The 17,387-nt window shown below is 57.0% G+C and overlaps 1 long non-coding RNA gene across 1 annotated transcript in view; it reads left to right on the forward strand.

Moving 5' to 3' along the window:
* The window catches only part of LOC144336987 (uncharacterized), a 57,387-nt gene extending 52,022 nt beyond the window's left edge, over positions 1 to 5,365 (forward strand). The window contains exon 2 of the long non-coding RNA XR_013409539.1: positions 4,666 to 5,365. This is a non-coding gene — a long non-coding RNA (uncharacterized LOC144336987). The remainder of the gene's footprint in view (positions 1 to 4,665) is intronic.
* Positions 5,366 to 17,387: the final 12,022 nt, after the last annotated feature.

Here is a 17,387-nt window from a genome sequence, read left to right on the forward strand (position 1 = left end):
CACACACAGACACACGTTAGCTCCAGGTGCCAGCTGGGGTGGAGCTGCTAGACCTGCTTGCCCGGACCTGGCTCACGGAGGGTGCCGACTAAATAGTGCTTTGAGGAAAGGATGAGAGTGTGTGTGTGTGTGTGTGCGCGCGCGTGCCCGCGCTCACGTAGGGGTTGTGTGGTTGTGTGAGCCTGTTGAGGCCACTGTAACACAGAACCACAAACCAGGAGGCTTAAAACAACAGAAATGGGCCGGGCGCGGTGGCTCAAGCCTGTAATCCCAGCACTTTGGGAGGCCGAGACGGGCGGATCACGAGGTCAGGAGATCGAGACCATCCTGGCTAACACGGTGAAACCCCGTCTCTACTAAAAAAAAATACAAAAAACTAGCCGGGCAAGGTGGCGGGCGCCTGTAGTCCCAGCTACTCGGGAGGCTGAGGCAGGAGAATGGCGTGAACCCGGGAGGCGGAGCTTGCAGTGAGCCGAGATCCGGCCATTGCACTCCAGCCTGGGCAACAGAGCGAGACTCCGTCTCAAAAAAAAAAAAAAACAGAAATGTATGCTCTCACAGTCCTGGAACCCAGAGGTCTAGAAGTGTGGGCAGAGCTTTGTTTGCTTCCTCCGAGGACTCTAGGAGGATGCCTCCTGCCTCTCCCAGCTTCTGGGGGCTCTGGTGGTCCTCGGTTGGTGGCCACATCGTTCCGGTCTCTGCCTCCTCCTCTGTGTCTGTGTCTTTTCTTCTTATTTCACCTTTTTATTTTTTATTTTTTTTTGAGACAGAGTCTCATTCTGTCACCAAGGCTGGAGTCCAGTGGCACAATCTCAGCTCACTGCAACCTTTGCCTCTTGGGTTCAAGTGATTCTTCTGTTTCACCCTCCTAACTAGCTGGGATTACAGGCATGTGCCACCACACCCAGATAATTTTTTGTATTTTTTTTTTGAGACGGAGTCTCGCTGTGTCACCCAGGCTGGAGTGCAATGGCCAGATCTCGGCTCACTGCAAGCTCTGCCTCCCGGGTTCACGCCATTCTCCTGCCTCAGCCTCCCGAGTAGCTGGGACTACAGGCACCCGCCACCTCGCCCGGCTAGTTTTTTTTTTTTTTTTTTTTTGGATTTTTTAGTAGAGACGGGGTTTCACCGTGTTAACCAGGATGGTCTCGATCTCCTGACCTCATGATCCGCCCGTCTCGGCCTCCCAAAGTGCTGGGATTACAGGCTTGAGCCACCGCGCCCGGCCAATTTTTTGTGTTTTTAGTAGAGATGGGGTTTCACCATGTTGGCCAGGCTTGTATTGAACTCCTGACCTCATGATCCACCCGCCTCGGCCTCCCAAAGTGCTGGGATGACAGGAGTGAGCCACTGCGCCTGGCCTATTTTACTATTTTTTGAGACAGGGTCTCACTCTTTCGCCCAGGCTGGAGTGCAGGGATACATTCATAGCTCATGGCAGCCTCAACTTCCTGGGCTCAAGCGATCCTCCTGTCCCAGCCTCCTGAGTAGCTGGGACAATGGCACCTTGCCTGCTGATTTTTAAACATTTTGTAGAGATGGGGTCTCACTGTGTTGCCCAAGCTGCACTAGAATTCCTGACCTCAAGGGACCTTCCCACCTTGGCCTTCCAAAGTGCTGGAATTACAGATATGAACCACTAAGCCTGCTGTCTGCTCTTTTTATTTTTATTTATTTATTTATTTATTTATTTGAGACGGAGTCTCGCTGTCGCCCGGGCTGGAGTGCAGTGGCCGGATCTCAGCTCACTGCAAGCTCCGCCTCCCGGGTTTAGGCCATTCTCCTGCCTCAGCCTCCCAAGTAGCTGGGACTACAGGCGCCCGCCACCTCACCCGGCTAGTTTTTTGTATTTTTTTTTTTTTTAAGTAGAGACGGGGTTTCACCGTGTTAGCCAGGATGGTCTCGATCTCCTGACCTCGTGATCCGCCCGTCTCGGCCTCCCAGAGTGCTGGGATTACAGGCTTGAGCCACCGCGCCCAGCCTTTTTTGTATTTTTTAGTAGAGATGGGGTTTCACCATGTTAGCCAGGATGGTCTTGATCTCCTGACCTCGTGATCCACCCGTCTCGGCCTCCCAAAGTGCTGGGATTACAGGCTTGAGCCACCGCGCCCAGCCTATTCTCATTTTTTTTTTTTTTTTTTTTTTTTTTGAGACGGAGTCTCGCTCTGTGGCCCAGCCCAGGCTGGAGTGCAGTGGCGCGATCTCGGCTCACTGCAATCTCCGCCTCCCGGGTTCACGCCATTCTCCTGCCTCAGCCTCCCGAGTAGCTGGGACTACAGGCGCCCACAACCGCGCCCGGCTAATTTTTTGTAATTTTTAGTAGAGACGGGGTTTCACCGTGGTCTCGATCTCCTGACCTTGTGATCCGCCCGCCTCGGCCTCCCAAAGTGCTGGGATTACAGGCGTGAGCCACCGCGCCCGGCCTTATTTTTTTTTTTGAGATGGAGTTCCCTTTTGTTGCCCAGGCTGGAGTGCAACAGCACGATCTCGGCTCACCGCAACCTCTGCCTCCCAGGTTCAAGGAATTCTCCTGCCTCAGCCTCCCAAGTAGCTGGGATTACAGGTACGTGCCACCACGCCCAACTAACTTTTTTGTGTGTATTTTTAGTAGAGATGGGGGTTTCACTATGTTGGGCAGGCTGGTCTCGAAGAACTCCTGACCTCAAGTGATCTGCCCGCCTCAGCCTCCCAAAGTGCTGGGATTACAGGTGTGAGCCACCGCGCCCGGCCTCCTCTTCTTCTAAGGACACCAGTCATTGACTTAGGGCCCACTCAGTGTGATCTCATCTTGGTTCCAGACCCTATTTTCAAATAGTTTCTCGTTCGTGGGTACCAGGGTTAGGACATAGACGGGTTTTTCCAGGGGTACTCAGCTCAGTCCACAGAGGAAGTGAGACCATTTCCTGGTGTGCGGCTGTGTATACACTGTCCTTGGTGCAGGTGTGGAGCTATGTCCATCCTTCAGTGTGGACCCACATGGGTTCAACATTCACCCTGACTACAAGAAGCAGACCTGAACCAAGGCTCAGCCCGTGTCTGGGCTCTCTGTCCAGCCAGGCTCAGGCACCAGACAGGAAAAGCTGATCTGGGAGCCAGGCCAGAGGGGCAGGCCCGTTCCCAGCACCGCAGCCAGGCCCTGCCTTGGGCCCTGTCCCCCTCCCACAGCCCCAGTAGGTGGGAGCCATCAAGAGCCTCATGCAGGCTGGGCGCGGTGGCACACGTCTGTAATCCCAGCACTTTGGGAGGCCGAGGCGGGCGAATCACAAGGTCAGGAGTTTGATACCAGCCTGACCAACATAGTGAAACTCCGTCTCTACTAAAAATACAAAAAAATGGCCCGGTGCGGTGGCTCAGCCCTGTAATCCCAGCACTTTGGGAGGCCGAGGCGGGCGGATCACGAGATCAGGAGATTGAGAGCATCCTGGCTAACACGGTGAAACCCCATCTCTACTAAAAATACAAAAAATTAGCCGGGCGAGGTGGCGGGCGCCTGTAGTCCCAGCTACTCGGGAGGCTGAGGCAGGAGAATGGCGTGAACCCGGGAGGCGGAGCTTGCAGTGAGCTGAGATCGCGCCACTGCACTCCAGCCTGGGTGACAGAGCGAGTCTCAGTCTCAAAAAAAAAAAGCCTCACGCAGCAATCAGGAAAACTGAGGAAGCTCAGACACAGGAAGACGACCTCCGGCTCTAGGGATGTTCCACCCAGGGTTCCTCCCCATTGGCCCTGTGGACGCTCAAGGCTCAGTCATCCTCTGGGGCGGGGCTGTCCTGGGTACTGCAGGGAGCTGAGCAGCATCCCTGGCCTCCACCCACTCCATGCCAGCACTTGGACAGTCACCTGGCTTCCTCTCCTCCTCCTCCTCCTATTACCCCGGGGTGGAGCCCAGAGGACACCCAGATGGCTCTCAGAGGGACATGGGCGGGGAGCCTGGTGCCCTGTGCCCTGGTCCCAGCTGATCTGTTCCCCAACAAGCCCTTCGTTTAACAAGCCCTTCGTTTCTTTTGAGGGGGGTCTTTCAGGGTGCAGATCCTGGGCCGGGCATGGCCAGGGGAACTTCCTAGGTGAAAGGGATTCTGCAGATGGAACTGAGTTAGCCACGCCCGGCTAATTTTTTTTTTTTTTTTTTTTTTTTGAGACGGAGTCTCGCTCTGTCGCCCAGGCTAGAGTGCAGTGGCGCGATCTCGGCTCACTGTAAGCTCCGCCTCCCGGGTTCACGCCATTCTCCTGCCTCAGCCTCCTGAGTAGCTGGGACTACAGGCGCCGCCACCTCACCCGGCTAATTTTTTTGTATTTTTAGTAGAGACAGGGTTTCACCGTGTTAGCCAGGATGGTCTCGATCTCCTGACCTTGTGATCCGCCCGCCTCGGCCTCCCAAAGTGCTGGGATTACAGGCTTGAGCCACCGCGCCTGGCCAGTTTTTGTATTTTTAGTAGAGACGGGGTTTCACCATCTTGGCCAGGCTGGTCTCGAACTCCTGACCTTGTGATCCGCCCACCTTGACCTCCCAAAGTGCTAGGATTACAGGTATGAGCCACTGCGCCTGACTGGTTTAGAATTTTGAAACCGTGGTCTCCCCTTAGTATTGTGACAACCACAGATGTCCCCAGGCGTCGCCCAGTGTCCCCTGGGGACAGGATCTGCCTTGGGTGAGACCCCCTGGTTTAGGGGATTCTATGGACCCCCCAAGAAACTCTGCATCTCATGATGCTCTGACCTGGTGAGGTCCCAGGAGGCTGCAGACATTGAAATCCACACCCTGAGTGGGGAGAGAGAAAGGAGGTGAATCCCAGCAGCGGGGTTCCCCCTGGTTTATGCTGTCCGCCCCATGGGGCCTCTATCTGATGTCTGGTGTGAGCAGGGAGAAAACTCAGTATTTTCCAAATAATCAGCAAGGGGTTTGTCAGCCTCAACAGTTTGGACGTTTGAGCGGGACTGTTCGGCGTGCTGGCGGCTGTACCAACAGGGATGGGCGCTGGCACCCTCTCCTTTCCTTTCCTCCCCAGCAGAGGCAGAGTCCTCTCTAGTCGACCTTCTCCCTAGACCAGCCCTGGACAGGCAGCCAGGCCCAGGCTGGCGGCACGAGATGGCTAGTAGCCCCTGGAGAAGGGGAGGGTCACCCACCCGCCTGTGTGGGCCGTGCCTGGCCCTGCCCTGCTGTGAGCTGTGCCAGCCCCTGGGGGCCCTACGAGGCTGGCCACCCCTGCCAGCCTCGCCCCCTGCCTCCACCCCCACTCCCAGCTGGGGCCCTGGGAGTCAGACCTCCACCTGCCTGGGGCGGGGAAGAGCCTCTCTGGCAGGAGGCAGGAAGCCTGGTCCGTGCCCCGGGTGACCGTCTCCTCAGTCCGGTCCTCCCGCAGTGTGGTCTGGGCTGGGGCAGTGAGGGTGGGCACTAGCCAGCCCGGAGGTAGGTGGGTGGGACAGGCAGGGCCTGGGGCCAGGACAGCAGCTCCATGACTGCAGGGCGGGTCAGCCAGCCTGGGAGGGAGCTCAGGGTTGCCCTGGAGGAGCACCAGAGTGAGGAGGAGGGCCTGGGAGACGCTGGCCCCAGAAGGAGGACAAACAGGAAATGAGGTGTGGCTGTGGGCTGGAATCAGCATCAGCTGGAGCCGAGCTCTGGCTCCTCTCCTCCCCTTCCTCCCTCCTCCCCTCGTCCCCTTCTCTCCTCCCTCCTCCCCTCCTCTCCTCCCCTCTATCCTCCTCTCTCTCCTCCCCTCCCCTCTGTCCTCCTCTCTCTCCTCCCCTCTCCTCCTCCCCATCCTCCCTCCTCTCCTCCCTTCCACTGCTTCTTCCTCTCCTCCCCTCATCCCCTCCCCTTCTTCCCCTCTCCTTCCTCCCCTCCTCTTCCTCCCCTCCTCTTCCTCCCCTCCTCTTCCTCCCCTCCCCTCTTCTTCCTCCCCTCCCCTCCTCTCCGCCCCTTCCCCCTCCTCTCCTCCCCTTCCCCCTCCTCTCCTCCCCTTCCCCCTCCTCTCTCCTCCTCTCCTGCTGCAGTTCAACCCCTGCCGCCCCAGCACCCAGCACCTTGCCGCACCGCTACCAAATCCACACCTGAAAATGCCCATGCCCCCTAGACACAAGGACAGAGACCCCCACTCCCCCCACGCACTGACGTCCCTCCCACTCTCCAGCGGGCTCCCCCTGCGGCGTTCCTGGCACGGCCACCACCCTGTACCGCAGTGTCTTGCCTGGCCCTGGGGTGGCTTGGAATGGCTTCCAGGTCACCTGGGACTTGGCCAAGGTTGGGGGGGGGCAGCATCTCCAGCAGGTGGCTTCTTTTTTTATTTTTATTTTTACTTTTTGAGACGGAGTTTTGCTCTTGTTACCCAAGCTGGAGTGCAATGGCACCATTTCGGCTCACTGAAACCTCCACTTCCCGGGTTCAAGCGATTCTCCTGCTTGAGCCTCCTAAGTAGCTAGGACTATAGGTACACAGCATCAACCTGGCTAATTTTTGTATTTTTACTAGAGATGGGGTTTCTCCATGTTGGGCAGGCTGGTCTTGAACTCCTGACTTCAGGTGATCTGCCTGCCTCAGCCTCCCAAAGTGCTGGGATTACAGGCGTGAGCCACCACGCCCGGCCTAGCAGGTGGCTTCTTTCTTTGTCCTCACCCCCCAGGTCCCCCACCCTGGAGCCCTCACCAGGCCTAACTAGGGGTTCGGCTGTGGCTTCCTCTTCCAGGAGGTCACGGCAGGGCCCAGCCAAGCCTGTGGGGCCAAGGTGAACCTGATCTTGGCTGGGAGGGGCTGTGGCTCCTTTAAGGAGGGGTCAGAACATGCCCTGAACCCTGTGGGCTCCCCCACCCCAAGCTAGGCCTGGTGGCTTCTCCCGGGACACCCCAGCCCCACCTCACCTCGTCACCAGCTAGCCTCATTAGCTGGGACAGGTGAGCGTCGACCCCAGCCCAGAACCTGTTTTGGGTGCACTGGGAGCAGGTCAGGCCCAGGGAGGAACGGAGCCAGAACTGGCCACACAGGTGGGTGACGGACCTGAGGGTGTGGTGGGTGGGGGACGGGCTCCGGGATCTTCACAGCTCCAGGACTCACCTGACTGAGCTGGCTCTGCCCAATTTCTATCTTTGACCCCGACTTACGGCCCCCACAGACACCCAGTGTGCACCCAGCAACCCGCACTGGAGATCCCAGCTGTCTGGGCCATGCTGGCCCCATGCTCCTCTCCCATAGGAGACCCCCAGCAAGCCCAGTTCCTTTCCCGCTGTCCCACCACTGGTCCCACCTCCCGCGGCCTTCCGGGGCCCTGGCAGAGTGGCCTGGGGCACACAGAAGGCTCAGGGATGAGCTTGAGTTGTTCCCTGCAGGCCGGCCCCGGGGTGACCCAGACCCCTGAGCCACCTCCCGCCCTCACGGGTACTTCCTAAAGGTCCCACGGCCACTGGGTGGCATGGCCTTCCATCCAGGAGAGGGACAGACTCCTGCTTACTTCCTGGGACAACAGACGCTTGGTGACAGTGGAGGCCGCACCACCCACCCCACTGCGAGACTCCGGAGGGATGGAGGCCCATAGGCTCAGCCTGCCCTGGGTCCTGCAGCTCCCTAGAGGTGGCCGGTCCTGCCCCTGGTCATGGAGCAGGCTTGGCAGGCCTCAGCCCAAAGGTGTAGAGCGCCCGCTTCCTTGGGGGCGACCTGTTTGCCTCCTGCCAGCCCTTGAGCGTTTCCTCATTTCTGTAGAGTGATTTTTTCTTTATTTTTTTCTTTAGTTCTGCAGAATGCAAAGCGACTTTCAGCCTGTGTTGGATGTAGGGTGTCCCCAAAGCCCCAGAGGAGGTGCCCAGGCAGGTCCTGACTTGCCAGCCCTGGGCCTCTTCCTCCCCCATCTCCTTTGAGCCCGGGGAGGCAGGTTGGCTATACAGCCCACCCTGACCACCCCTCTTAGGGCCCGGCGGGGTGTGTGCAGCAAGGGATCCTACGGGGGGTTCCATTGTCTGGAGGCTTTTTGTTTGCTTGTTGTTTTTGAGACGGAGTCTCGCTCTGTTGCCAGGCTGGAGTGCAGTGGCTCGATCTGGGCTCGCAGCAACCTCCGCCTCCCAGGTTCAGGTGATCCTCATGCTTCAGCCTCCTGAGGAGTTGGGACGCGCACCACCATGCCCAGCTAATTTTTATATTTTTAGTAGAGACGGGGTTTTGCTATGTTGGCCAGGCTGATCTCGAACTCCTGAGCTCAGGCAATCAGCCCGCCTCCACCTCCCAAAGTTCTAGGATTACAAGGGTGAGCCACCGCACCAGGCAACGCTCAGCTAATTTTATTTTCTGAGATGGGGGGGGGGTCTCAACATGTTGCCTAGGCTGGTCTTGAACTCCTGGCCTCAAATGATTCTCCTGCCTCAGCCTCCCAAAGTGCTGGGATCACCACGCCAGGCCCAGTTATTCACTGTTTATCTTCAATTCAAAGTTAGCTTGGTGTCCGTATTGTATCGGACAACCCTCCGGGGGGGTGACAATAAAGACCTTTCCCCTACAACATTAAAAAAAAAAAAACTTGGTGTGGGTGGTCTGAGTGTGAGCAGATCGGGGTGTGTGTCTGTGTGCCTGGTGGAGGCAGGTGTCCCTGGGAGAGGCCCCAAGCCTGGGTCCTTGCAGGCTCAGCCATGGGCCCATGTGGGAGTGAAGAGGTGGGGGTAGGCTGTGCACACTTGCACACTCTTGCAAGTGCAGTGGGTGCCACGAGACCCCACCTCAGAGTCCCACCTGCCTGGCCCTCCAGGGACCAGAACCACAGCCTAAGGGGCGTCCCTTGCTATGAAGGGCCATGGGCAGGGTCATTTCGGGACCCCTGCAGGGCTGAGACCTCTGGCCATGGGGCCACACGGCAGGAACATCTGATGCAAGTGGCCGCAAGCGTCCCTTCCTGCCGGCTGACTCACACTCACTCCACTCCAGTGGCTCAGCAGGCCTGCCTGGGGACACAGCCAGGACCCGCGGTCCTCCAGTGGGGGCAGGGAGCGGGCACGGCAGGTGTGGCCTGGAGCCCGGGGCTGCCCACCTGCCCTGGCTGTGGGTGTCTGGCCAGGAGCCCGGGGCAGCCACGGGGCCATCCACCCTGCTCTGACGGAGTGGTATCAGGGGCAGCGTGCATGCCCCACCTCCCTGGGGTTCAGCTCCTGCACAGTCCCCAGGGAAGTGTGGGGCTGGGCTGGCCTAGGAGATGGCCAAAGGCCAACGCCCTGCCCCAGTGACTGTGAACAAAGCACTCTGCTGGTCACCTGGCGTCGTCTCCTCCTCCTATTACCTGGGGGTGGAGCCCAGAAGACACCCAGATGGCTCTCAGAGGGACACGGGGAGCCTGGTGCCCTGTGCCCTGGTCCCAGCTGATCTGTTCCCCAACAAGGCCTTAGTTTTGTTTTTTTGAGACAGACTGTTGCTCTGTCGCCCAGGCTGGAGTGCAGTGGCAGGATCTCGGCTCACTGGAACCTCCGCCTCCCAGGTTCAAGCAATTGTCCCGCCTCAGCTTCCCAAGTAGGTGGGATTACAAACGGCTAATTTTTGTATTTTTAGTAGAGACGGGGTTTCACCGTGTTAGCCAGGCTGGTCTCGAACTCCTGACATCAGAAAATCCACCCAACTCAGCCTCTCAAAGTGCTGAGATTACAGGGGTGAGCCACCCCACCCGGACACAAGGCCTTAGGTGTTTTTTGGGGGGTGTTTCAGGGTGCACATCCTGGGACGGACATGGAACTTCCAAGGTGAAAGGCACGCTGCAGGTGGGACTGAGTTAGGATTTTGAGAGGGGAGATCACCCTGGATGACTGGGGAACCCACTGTCCTCACAGGGTCCTCATGAGAGGGGGCAGCGGGGTGAGAGTCAGAGAGAGACTGGAAGAGGCTGCCCTTGGCTGTGAGTGGGAAGGGGCCCGAGCTGAAGGATGTGGGCGCCTCTAAACGCTGGGAAAGGCAAGAACTGGATTCTCCCGGGAGCCCCCAGGAGGGACTAGCCCTGCGCACACCTTGATGTTAGCCCAGTGAGGCCCCCGTGTCGGGTTTCTGACCTCCAGAACCGTGAGAGAACAGATGTGGGTCGTTTCAAGCCCCTGCACGTGTGTGATTCATTGCACAGCCCCAGGAGGCTCACACAGGCGGTGGTTTCCTGAGCTCCCACTGTGCAGATGAGAATGCTGAGGCCAGGGCAGCCCCGGCCAGGCCCCGCGGACTGTCACAGGTCCTGGGAGGCGCCAGGGGCAGAGAGATGCGGCTGCGGGCGGGCAAGGCCCTGCAGCCTGGGCATGGCACCGGCGCAGGGACAGGGCCCCCTCCCCGCAGGGCTGGATTTGCTGCGTCGCCAAATGCCGGGGCTGATCGGCTGCTGGGCGTGTGACCCCGCGCCTTTGAAATCCGCGGAGCAACGGGTCGGGCCCTCCCTCCCCGCCCGCCGACCGCACCCGCGCCAGACCCGTCCCCGGGCGTCGCCGCCTCCTCCTCCTCCGGGCGGCCGGGGCTCTGGGCACCCCCCGCACGGTGCCCCGGGGTGACGGGCGTGGCGCAGAGCACGGAGTCTGGGGACCCGGCCGCGCGCCCTGGGAACCCCCTCCCCTGCGGCGGCCGCGCGCCTGCCCCTTTGCCCCGGGGGCGGGGAGCGGTTGCCGAGGCAACGCGTTTGCGTCAGCGAACCTGGCGCGGCGCCCGGGCTCATAGGGCGAGGGAGGCGGGGCCCGGGCTCTGGACCAATAGGCTCCAGATATTTGTGTGGGGGCGTGGCCAGAGGCCGCGCTCCAACCAATGGAATTGTTGTTGTCGGGGCCGCCCTAGCAGGGCGTGCGCCTCTTAAGGGGACCGTGCGCGTTACTCCACACCTCGCTCGCGACTGTGTTCTGGGCGGAGGCCTAGGGCTCAGGGTTGGGGGTCAGTGGGCCTGGCGGGGGGGCAGAGGGAATGGAGGGCGCAGACTCGGAGTTGGAGGTCAGCGGGCCGGGCCCAGCCCCACGTCCTCCTCTTTTGCCCGTTTGTGTGACTCTGGGTCTGGTCTGGGTCTCCCGAGCTTCAGTTTCAAACTCCAGGTGCTCAGAGCTGGGGAGCTGCGACAGTTGTAGGGGCGGTGCATTCACGGCGCTGCTCCCCTGGCCGGCGCCCCTGCATTTATGCAGCGCCCACGTTTTGTACTAGGACCCCCTGCAACGACCGGTCTCTCTGAAGGTCACAGAGGAGCCGGGGGGCTGGGGGACCCCAGAAAGTGACCAGGCCTGGATGAGCAGGACTGAGCCGCACGCCTTGGCCCTGCACCAACACCTCTTCCTCTGTGGCCAGGAAACATTCCTTCCAAGGACCCCTACTGGAGGGAGTGGGAGGGTTGGTCCCCCAAGGCCCAGGCGCTGTGCAACTGAGTCAAAGCACAGAGGCAGGTGGTCAGGATCGGACATCCAGCAGCCACAGCCACAACCCCTCACCCCAGGCAGGCCTCACTCTCCACTGTAGCCCTGATCAATGAATCACAAGTGAGGGCCAGGAAACGAGATTGAAGGACCCACGGTGTAGACAGCAGGGGAGGTGGCCCCACCAACCCACCCGTCTGGCACCCTCTACATCCCAAGTCTGGAGTGTGCCAGTGGCAGCCCTCAGGGCGAGGACAGGCTGGAAGCCCGGCACCCCTGCCAGGCTGGCCTAGAAGAATGGGGGTGGCCCCTCTGGCCATGGGAAGTGGTACATTCACAGGTCCTGCGAATGACATGGGCATCTTTGGGGGCTGTTATTTAGCCGACCACAGAGTGTCTCAGGCTTCCTGGCAAGAGCCTGGACCCCATCTTCACCAAGTACTGCCCTCCTGCTGGGACCTTGGGGTCTCCTGTCTGCGGCCAGCCCAGGACCCCACGAGTTCCTCATTCCTGCTTCTCTCCAGATAGACCTTTTAAAGGTCTGCATTTCTCTTTGACTTTTTTTTCTGCAATAGTTTTCTTCATTGTAGAAATACACAAGCAGACTTACTCTGTGGCCCAGGCTGCAGTGGAGTGGCACGATCTCAGCTCCGGGCAGCCTCTGCCTCCAGGTTCAAGCACTCTTGTGTTTCAGCGTCCCCAGTAGCTGCACCAACACACCCAGCTAATTTTTTTTCTGGAGACAGAGACTCACTCTGTCGTTCAGGCTGGAGCTCAGAGGTGCAATCTCAGCTCACTGCAACCTCTGCCTCTTGGGTTCAAGCAATTCAACTGTCTCAGCCTCCTGAGTAGCTGGGATTGCAGGCACCACCATACCCAACTAATTTTTTTTTTTTTTTGAGGTGAAGTTTTGCTTCTGTCAGCCTGGCTGGAGCGCAATGGTGCGATCTCGGCTCACTGCAACCTCCACCTCCCGGGTTCAAGCAATTCTCTTGCCTCAGCCTCCTGACTAGCTGGGATTATAGGTGCCTGCCACCATGTCCAGCTAATTTTTGCATTTTTGGTAGAGACAGGGTTTCACCATGTTAAAGGCTGATCTCAAACTCCTGATCTCAGGTGATCCACTTATCTGGCCTCTCTAATTTTTGTAATTTTAGTAAAGACGGCGTTTCACCATGTTAAAGGCTGGTCTTGATCTCCTGATCGCAGGTGATCCACCCATCTCGGCCTCTCTAATTTTTGTACTTTTAGTAGAGACGGGGTTTCACCTTGTGGGCCAGGCTCCTCTTGAACTCCTGATCTCAAGTGATCCACTGGTCTCAGCTTCCCAAAATGCTGAGATTACAGGTGTGAGCCACAGTACTCAGCTTTATTTTATTTTTTTGAGACAGGGTCTTGCTCTGTCACCCAAGCTTAAGTACAGTGGCCTGATCTCGGCTCAGTGCACTCTCGAGTTCCTGGGCTAACGCAATCCTCCCACCTCAGCCTCCCGAGTAGCTGGGATTATGGCGAGTGCCTCCATCCCCATCTAATTTTTGTGTTTTTCATAGAGATGGGGTTTCACCTTGTTGGTCAGGCTGGTTTGGAATTCCTGACCTCAGGTGATCCGCCAACCTTGGCCTCCCCGCTAAGTGCTGGGGTCACAGGCCTGAGCCACCGTGCTGGCAGCTATTGTCCAGTTTCTGAGTGACATCATCTTGGTGATGGTTTTTATTTGCATTTCCCTGAAGGCTTGTGTGTTCCATCTCTTCTCCATGGATGTTGACCAACACGTGTGTAAATGTTCAAGACCCACATATTTAAAAAAGTAAAAAGAAACAGATGACATTGGCCGGGCACAACATGGCCAACATGGCCAAACCCCGTCTCTACTAAAAATAAAAATATTAGACCAGTGTGATGGCACACGCCTGTAATCCCAACTACTTGGGAGGCTGAGGCAGGAGAATCACCTGAACCCGGGAGGTGGAGGTTGCAGTGAGCCGAGATCGCACCACTGCACTCTAGCCTGGGCGACAGAGCGAGGCTCCATCTCAAAAATAAGATAAATAAAATAAAATAAAATAAAATAAAATATAAAATAAAATAAAACAAATAGAATTTTTAAAATTGCCCATCCTTCTGAGGCCTCCTGTGCAGTCACAGCGCCCTGTGGCCCTGCGGCCAAGCGGGAGAAGCAGGCAGGGGACGTTGCTTCCAGAACGCCAGGACACCGACTGCAGGTGGAGAGAAATGGGAGGGGCAGCTGTGGTGACCCAGGGCTGGCATCCCCCTCCCGGCGATGTGACCTACCAGGGACCTTGCCACGGGGCCTCAGTCAGCCTTCTGTTGATGACACGCTGAGGTCAGGACCAGGGCCACGGCCTGTGCCTGATAAGAAGCGGTTTCCAATTATTTGGTGAATCGGTGCTGGGGGTCTGGGCTGAGGGGTCCAGGGAGCCACACCTGACCCCATGTCCCTCTATCCCACAAAGTAGAGGAGTGTCATGGGTCACCTGCCCGGAAAGGCAGGTCCAACCTCTGCCTGCGGTCAAAGCTCAGAGGGGATCCCTGAGGCTGGCAGCAGAGCCACGAGGACACAGTGGCCTGGCGGCAGAGGTGGGGCAGCGCAGAGCCGCTTTCCAGGACAGACAGATGGAGCCCTTCTCCCTCCGGCCTTCCTGGGAGCAGGATCCCATCCAGTGACGCGAGGCCTGCAGTGGGGACAAGGAGGGCAGCTGCTCTGGTTTCCCATCTGCTTCTCTGGCTTGGAAAGAAGGGCAAACAGCTCCAGAAATACCGAGGAACGTGGGCCACGCCCCCGGGGCGGCCACCTGGCGGCGGCACCAGAAGGTCAGCAGAGACAGAGCATAAACAGCAGCCACACAAAACACCCACGTGGGACACAGGCCGAGTGCACACATGGACACCTGATGCCCAGCGGCTGAGAGGACGGCACGGCCTGAACACCCGGCAGGAGGGGATGGCTGGGCATAGCGTGGTCCATCCATGCTGGAACGTTATCCCATGACCAACAGGAGCCAAGCCACAGCGTGAACCTGGAGGACATCATGCTCAGTCACAGACGCTAGACTCAGAAGGCCATGCAATGTGTGATCCCATTTCTATGAACTGTCCAGGACAGGCCCATCCAGAGGCATGGAGGGGATGTGTGGGTGCCGGGGAGCGCTGGGATTACAGGCATGAGCCACTGCGCCCGGCCTGTCCCATATACATTTTGATTCACCTTGATCATTACGATTGCAATTGCTGGCCAAGTGTGGAGGCTCATGCCTGTAATCCCAGCACTTTGGGAGCTGAGGCTGGTGGATCACAAGGTCAGGAGTTCAAAACCAGCTTGGCCAACATGGTGAAACCCTGTCTCTACTAAAAATACAAAAAAATTAGCTGGGCGTGGTGGCGGGTGCTGGCAGTGACAGCTACTCAGGAGGCTGAGGCAGGAGAATCGCTTGAACATGGGAGGCGGAGGTTGCAGTGAGCCAAGATTGTTCCACTGCACTCCAGCCTGGGTGAAAGAGTGAGACTCCATCTCAAAAAAAAAAAAAAAAGGCCGGGCGCGGTGGCTCAAGCCTGTAATCCCAGCACTTTGGGAGGCCGAGGCAGGTGGATCACGAGGTCAGGAGATCGAGACTATCCTGGCTAACATGGTGAAACCCCGTCTCTACTAAAAATACAAAAAAAAAAAAAACTAGCCAGGCGTGGTGGCGGGCGCCTGTAGTCTCAGCTACTTGGGAGGCTGAGGCCGGAGAATGGCGTGAACCCGGGAGGCGGAGCTTGCAGTGAGCCGAGATCACGCCACTGCACTCCAGCCTGGGCGACACAGCGAGACTCCGTCTCAAAAAAAAAAAAAAAAAAAAAAAAAAAAAAGGTTGCAATTGCTTTTTCCTCCTGGTTTGCTTTATTTGATATACCTATGCTGGCTGGGAACAGTGGCTCACGTCTACAATCCCAGCACCTTGGGAGGCCAAAGAGGGAGGATCGCTTGAGGCCAGGAGTCAAAGATCAGCCTGAGCAATTGAGGGAGACTTCATCTTTACAAAAAAGAAACAAAATCAGCTTGGCATGGAGGCACATGCCTGTAGGCCCAGCTACTTGGGAGGCTGAGGCGGGAGGATCACCTGAGCCCAGGAAGTTGAGGCTGCAGTGAGCTATGACTGTGCCACTGCACTCCAGCCTGGGCAACAAGCAAGACCCTGTCTGAAGAAAAAATTATATATATACATATAAACTTTGCCTAAGCTTCTGCTTCTGCCAGTCTATATCTTTGTTATAGCAATTTTATGGGGACATAGTTCACACCTTATAAAATTCTCCCACTAATGTGTACAGTTCAGGGCGGGCGTGGTGGCTCATGCCTGTAATCCCAGCATTTCAGGAGGCCGAGGTGGGTGGATCACCTGAGGTCAGGAGTTCAAGACCAGCACGGCTAACATGGTGAAACCCCATCTCTACTAAAAATACAAAAATTAGCCGGGTGTGGTGGCGGGTGCCTATAATTCCAGCTACTCGGGAGGCTGAGACAGGAGAATTTCTTGAACCCAGGAGGCGGAGTTTGCAGTGAACCGAGACTGTACCACTGCACTCCAGCCTGGGTGACAGAGTGAGACTCCGTTTCAAAAAAAAAAAAAAATGGCCGGGCGCGGTGGCTCACGCCTGTAATCCCAGCACTTTGGGAGGCCGAGGTGGGCGGATCACAAGGTCAGGAGATCGAGACCATCCTGGCTAACACGGTGAAACCCCATCTGTACTAAAATATACAAAAAATTAGCCAGGCGTGGTGGCGGGCGCCTGTAGTCCCAGCTTCTCATGAGGCTGAGGCAGGAGAATGGCGTAAACCCGGGAGGCGGAGCTTGCAGTGAGCTGAGATCCGGCCACTGCACTCCAGCCTGGGCCACAGAGCAAGACTCTGTCTCAAAAAAAAAAAAAAAAAAAGAAGCCAGTTTCTAAATTAATTTCAAAATCACGAGATTTCCTATATATACCAGACTTCCACGTTTATGAAGTATAATGGAAAAAAAAGGTGTCATGGAAAAATATCTCATTCATATTAACCACCAAAAATAATTACGAATTACCTTGGAAAGAAATGTACAGATAAGAAATGCCCAGAATAGTGCAACCCACAGAGATGGAGGGTGGATGTGTTTGTCAGGGGCTGGGGAGGGGATGGGAGTGAGTGCTGATGGGGACGGCGTTCCCTTTGGGGTGATGGAATGGTTTTGAATTTGACAGCAGTGATATTTGCATCACTTTGTGAATATACTGTACACAGCACCACTGAATTTCAAATTGTTTTTTTTTGATACAGGGTCTTGCTCTGTTGCCCAGGCTGAAATATAGTGGCACAATCATGGCTCACGGCAGCCTCAACTTTGGAGGCTTAAGTGATCCTCCTGCCTCAGCCTCCCAAGTAGCTGGGACTACAGGCATGCACCACCACACCCGGCTAATTTATTTTTATTTTTAGTAGAGATGAGGTCTTGCCATGATGCCCAGGCTGGTCTCAAACTCCTGAGCTCAAGTGATCCTGCTGCCTTGGCCTCCAAAGTGCTGGGATTACAGGTGTGAGCCACTGCACCCAGCCAATTTTAAATTTAGAAATGGTGAATCTTGGCTGGGTGTGGTGGCTCACACCTATAATCCCAGCACTTCGGGAGGCCGAGGTGGTGGGATAACCTGAGGTCAGGAGTTCGAGACCAGCCTGGCCAATATGGTGAAACCCCGTCTCTACTAAAAATACAAAAATTTGCTGGGCGTGGTGGTGGATGCCTGTAATCCCAGCTACTCGGGAGGCTGAGGCAGGAGAATCGCTTGAACCCGGGAGGCGGAGGTGACGGTGAGCTGACATGGCACCACTGCACTCCAGCCTGGGTGACAGAGAGGGACTCCATCTCAAAAAAACAAAAACAAAAACAAATACAAAAATTAGCTGGGCATGGTGGCACATGCCTATAATCGCAGCTGCTAGGGAGGCTGAGGCAGGAGAATTGCTTGAACCCAGGAGGCGGAGGTTGCAGTGAGCCAAGATCGCGCCATTGCACTCCAGCCTGGGAAGCAAGAGTGAAATTCCG

Source organism: Macaca mulatta, chromosome 19 (assembly GCF_049350105.2).
Source record: "Macaca mulatta isolate MMU2019108-1 chromosome 19, T2T-MMU8v2.0, whole genome shotgun sequence".
Lineage (NCBI taxonomy): Eukaryota > Metazoa > Chordata > Mammalia > Primates > Cercopithecidae > Macaca > Macaca mulatta.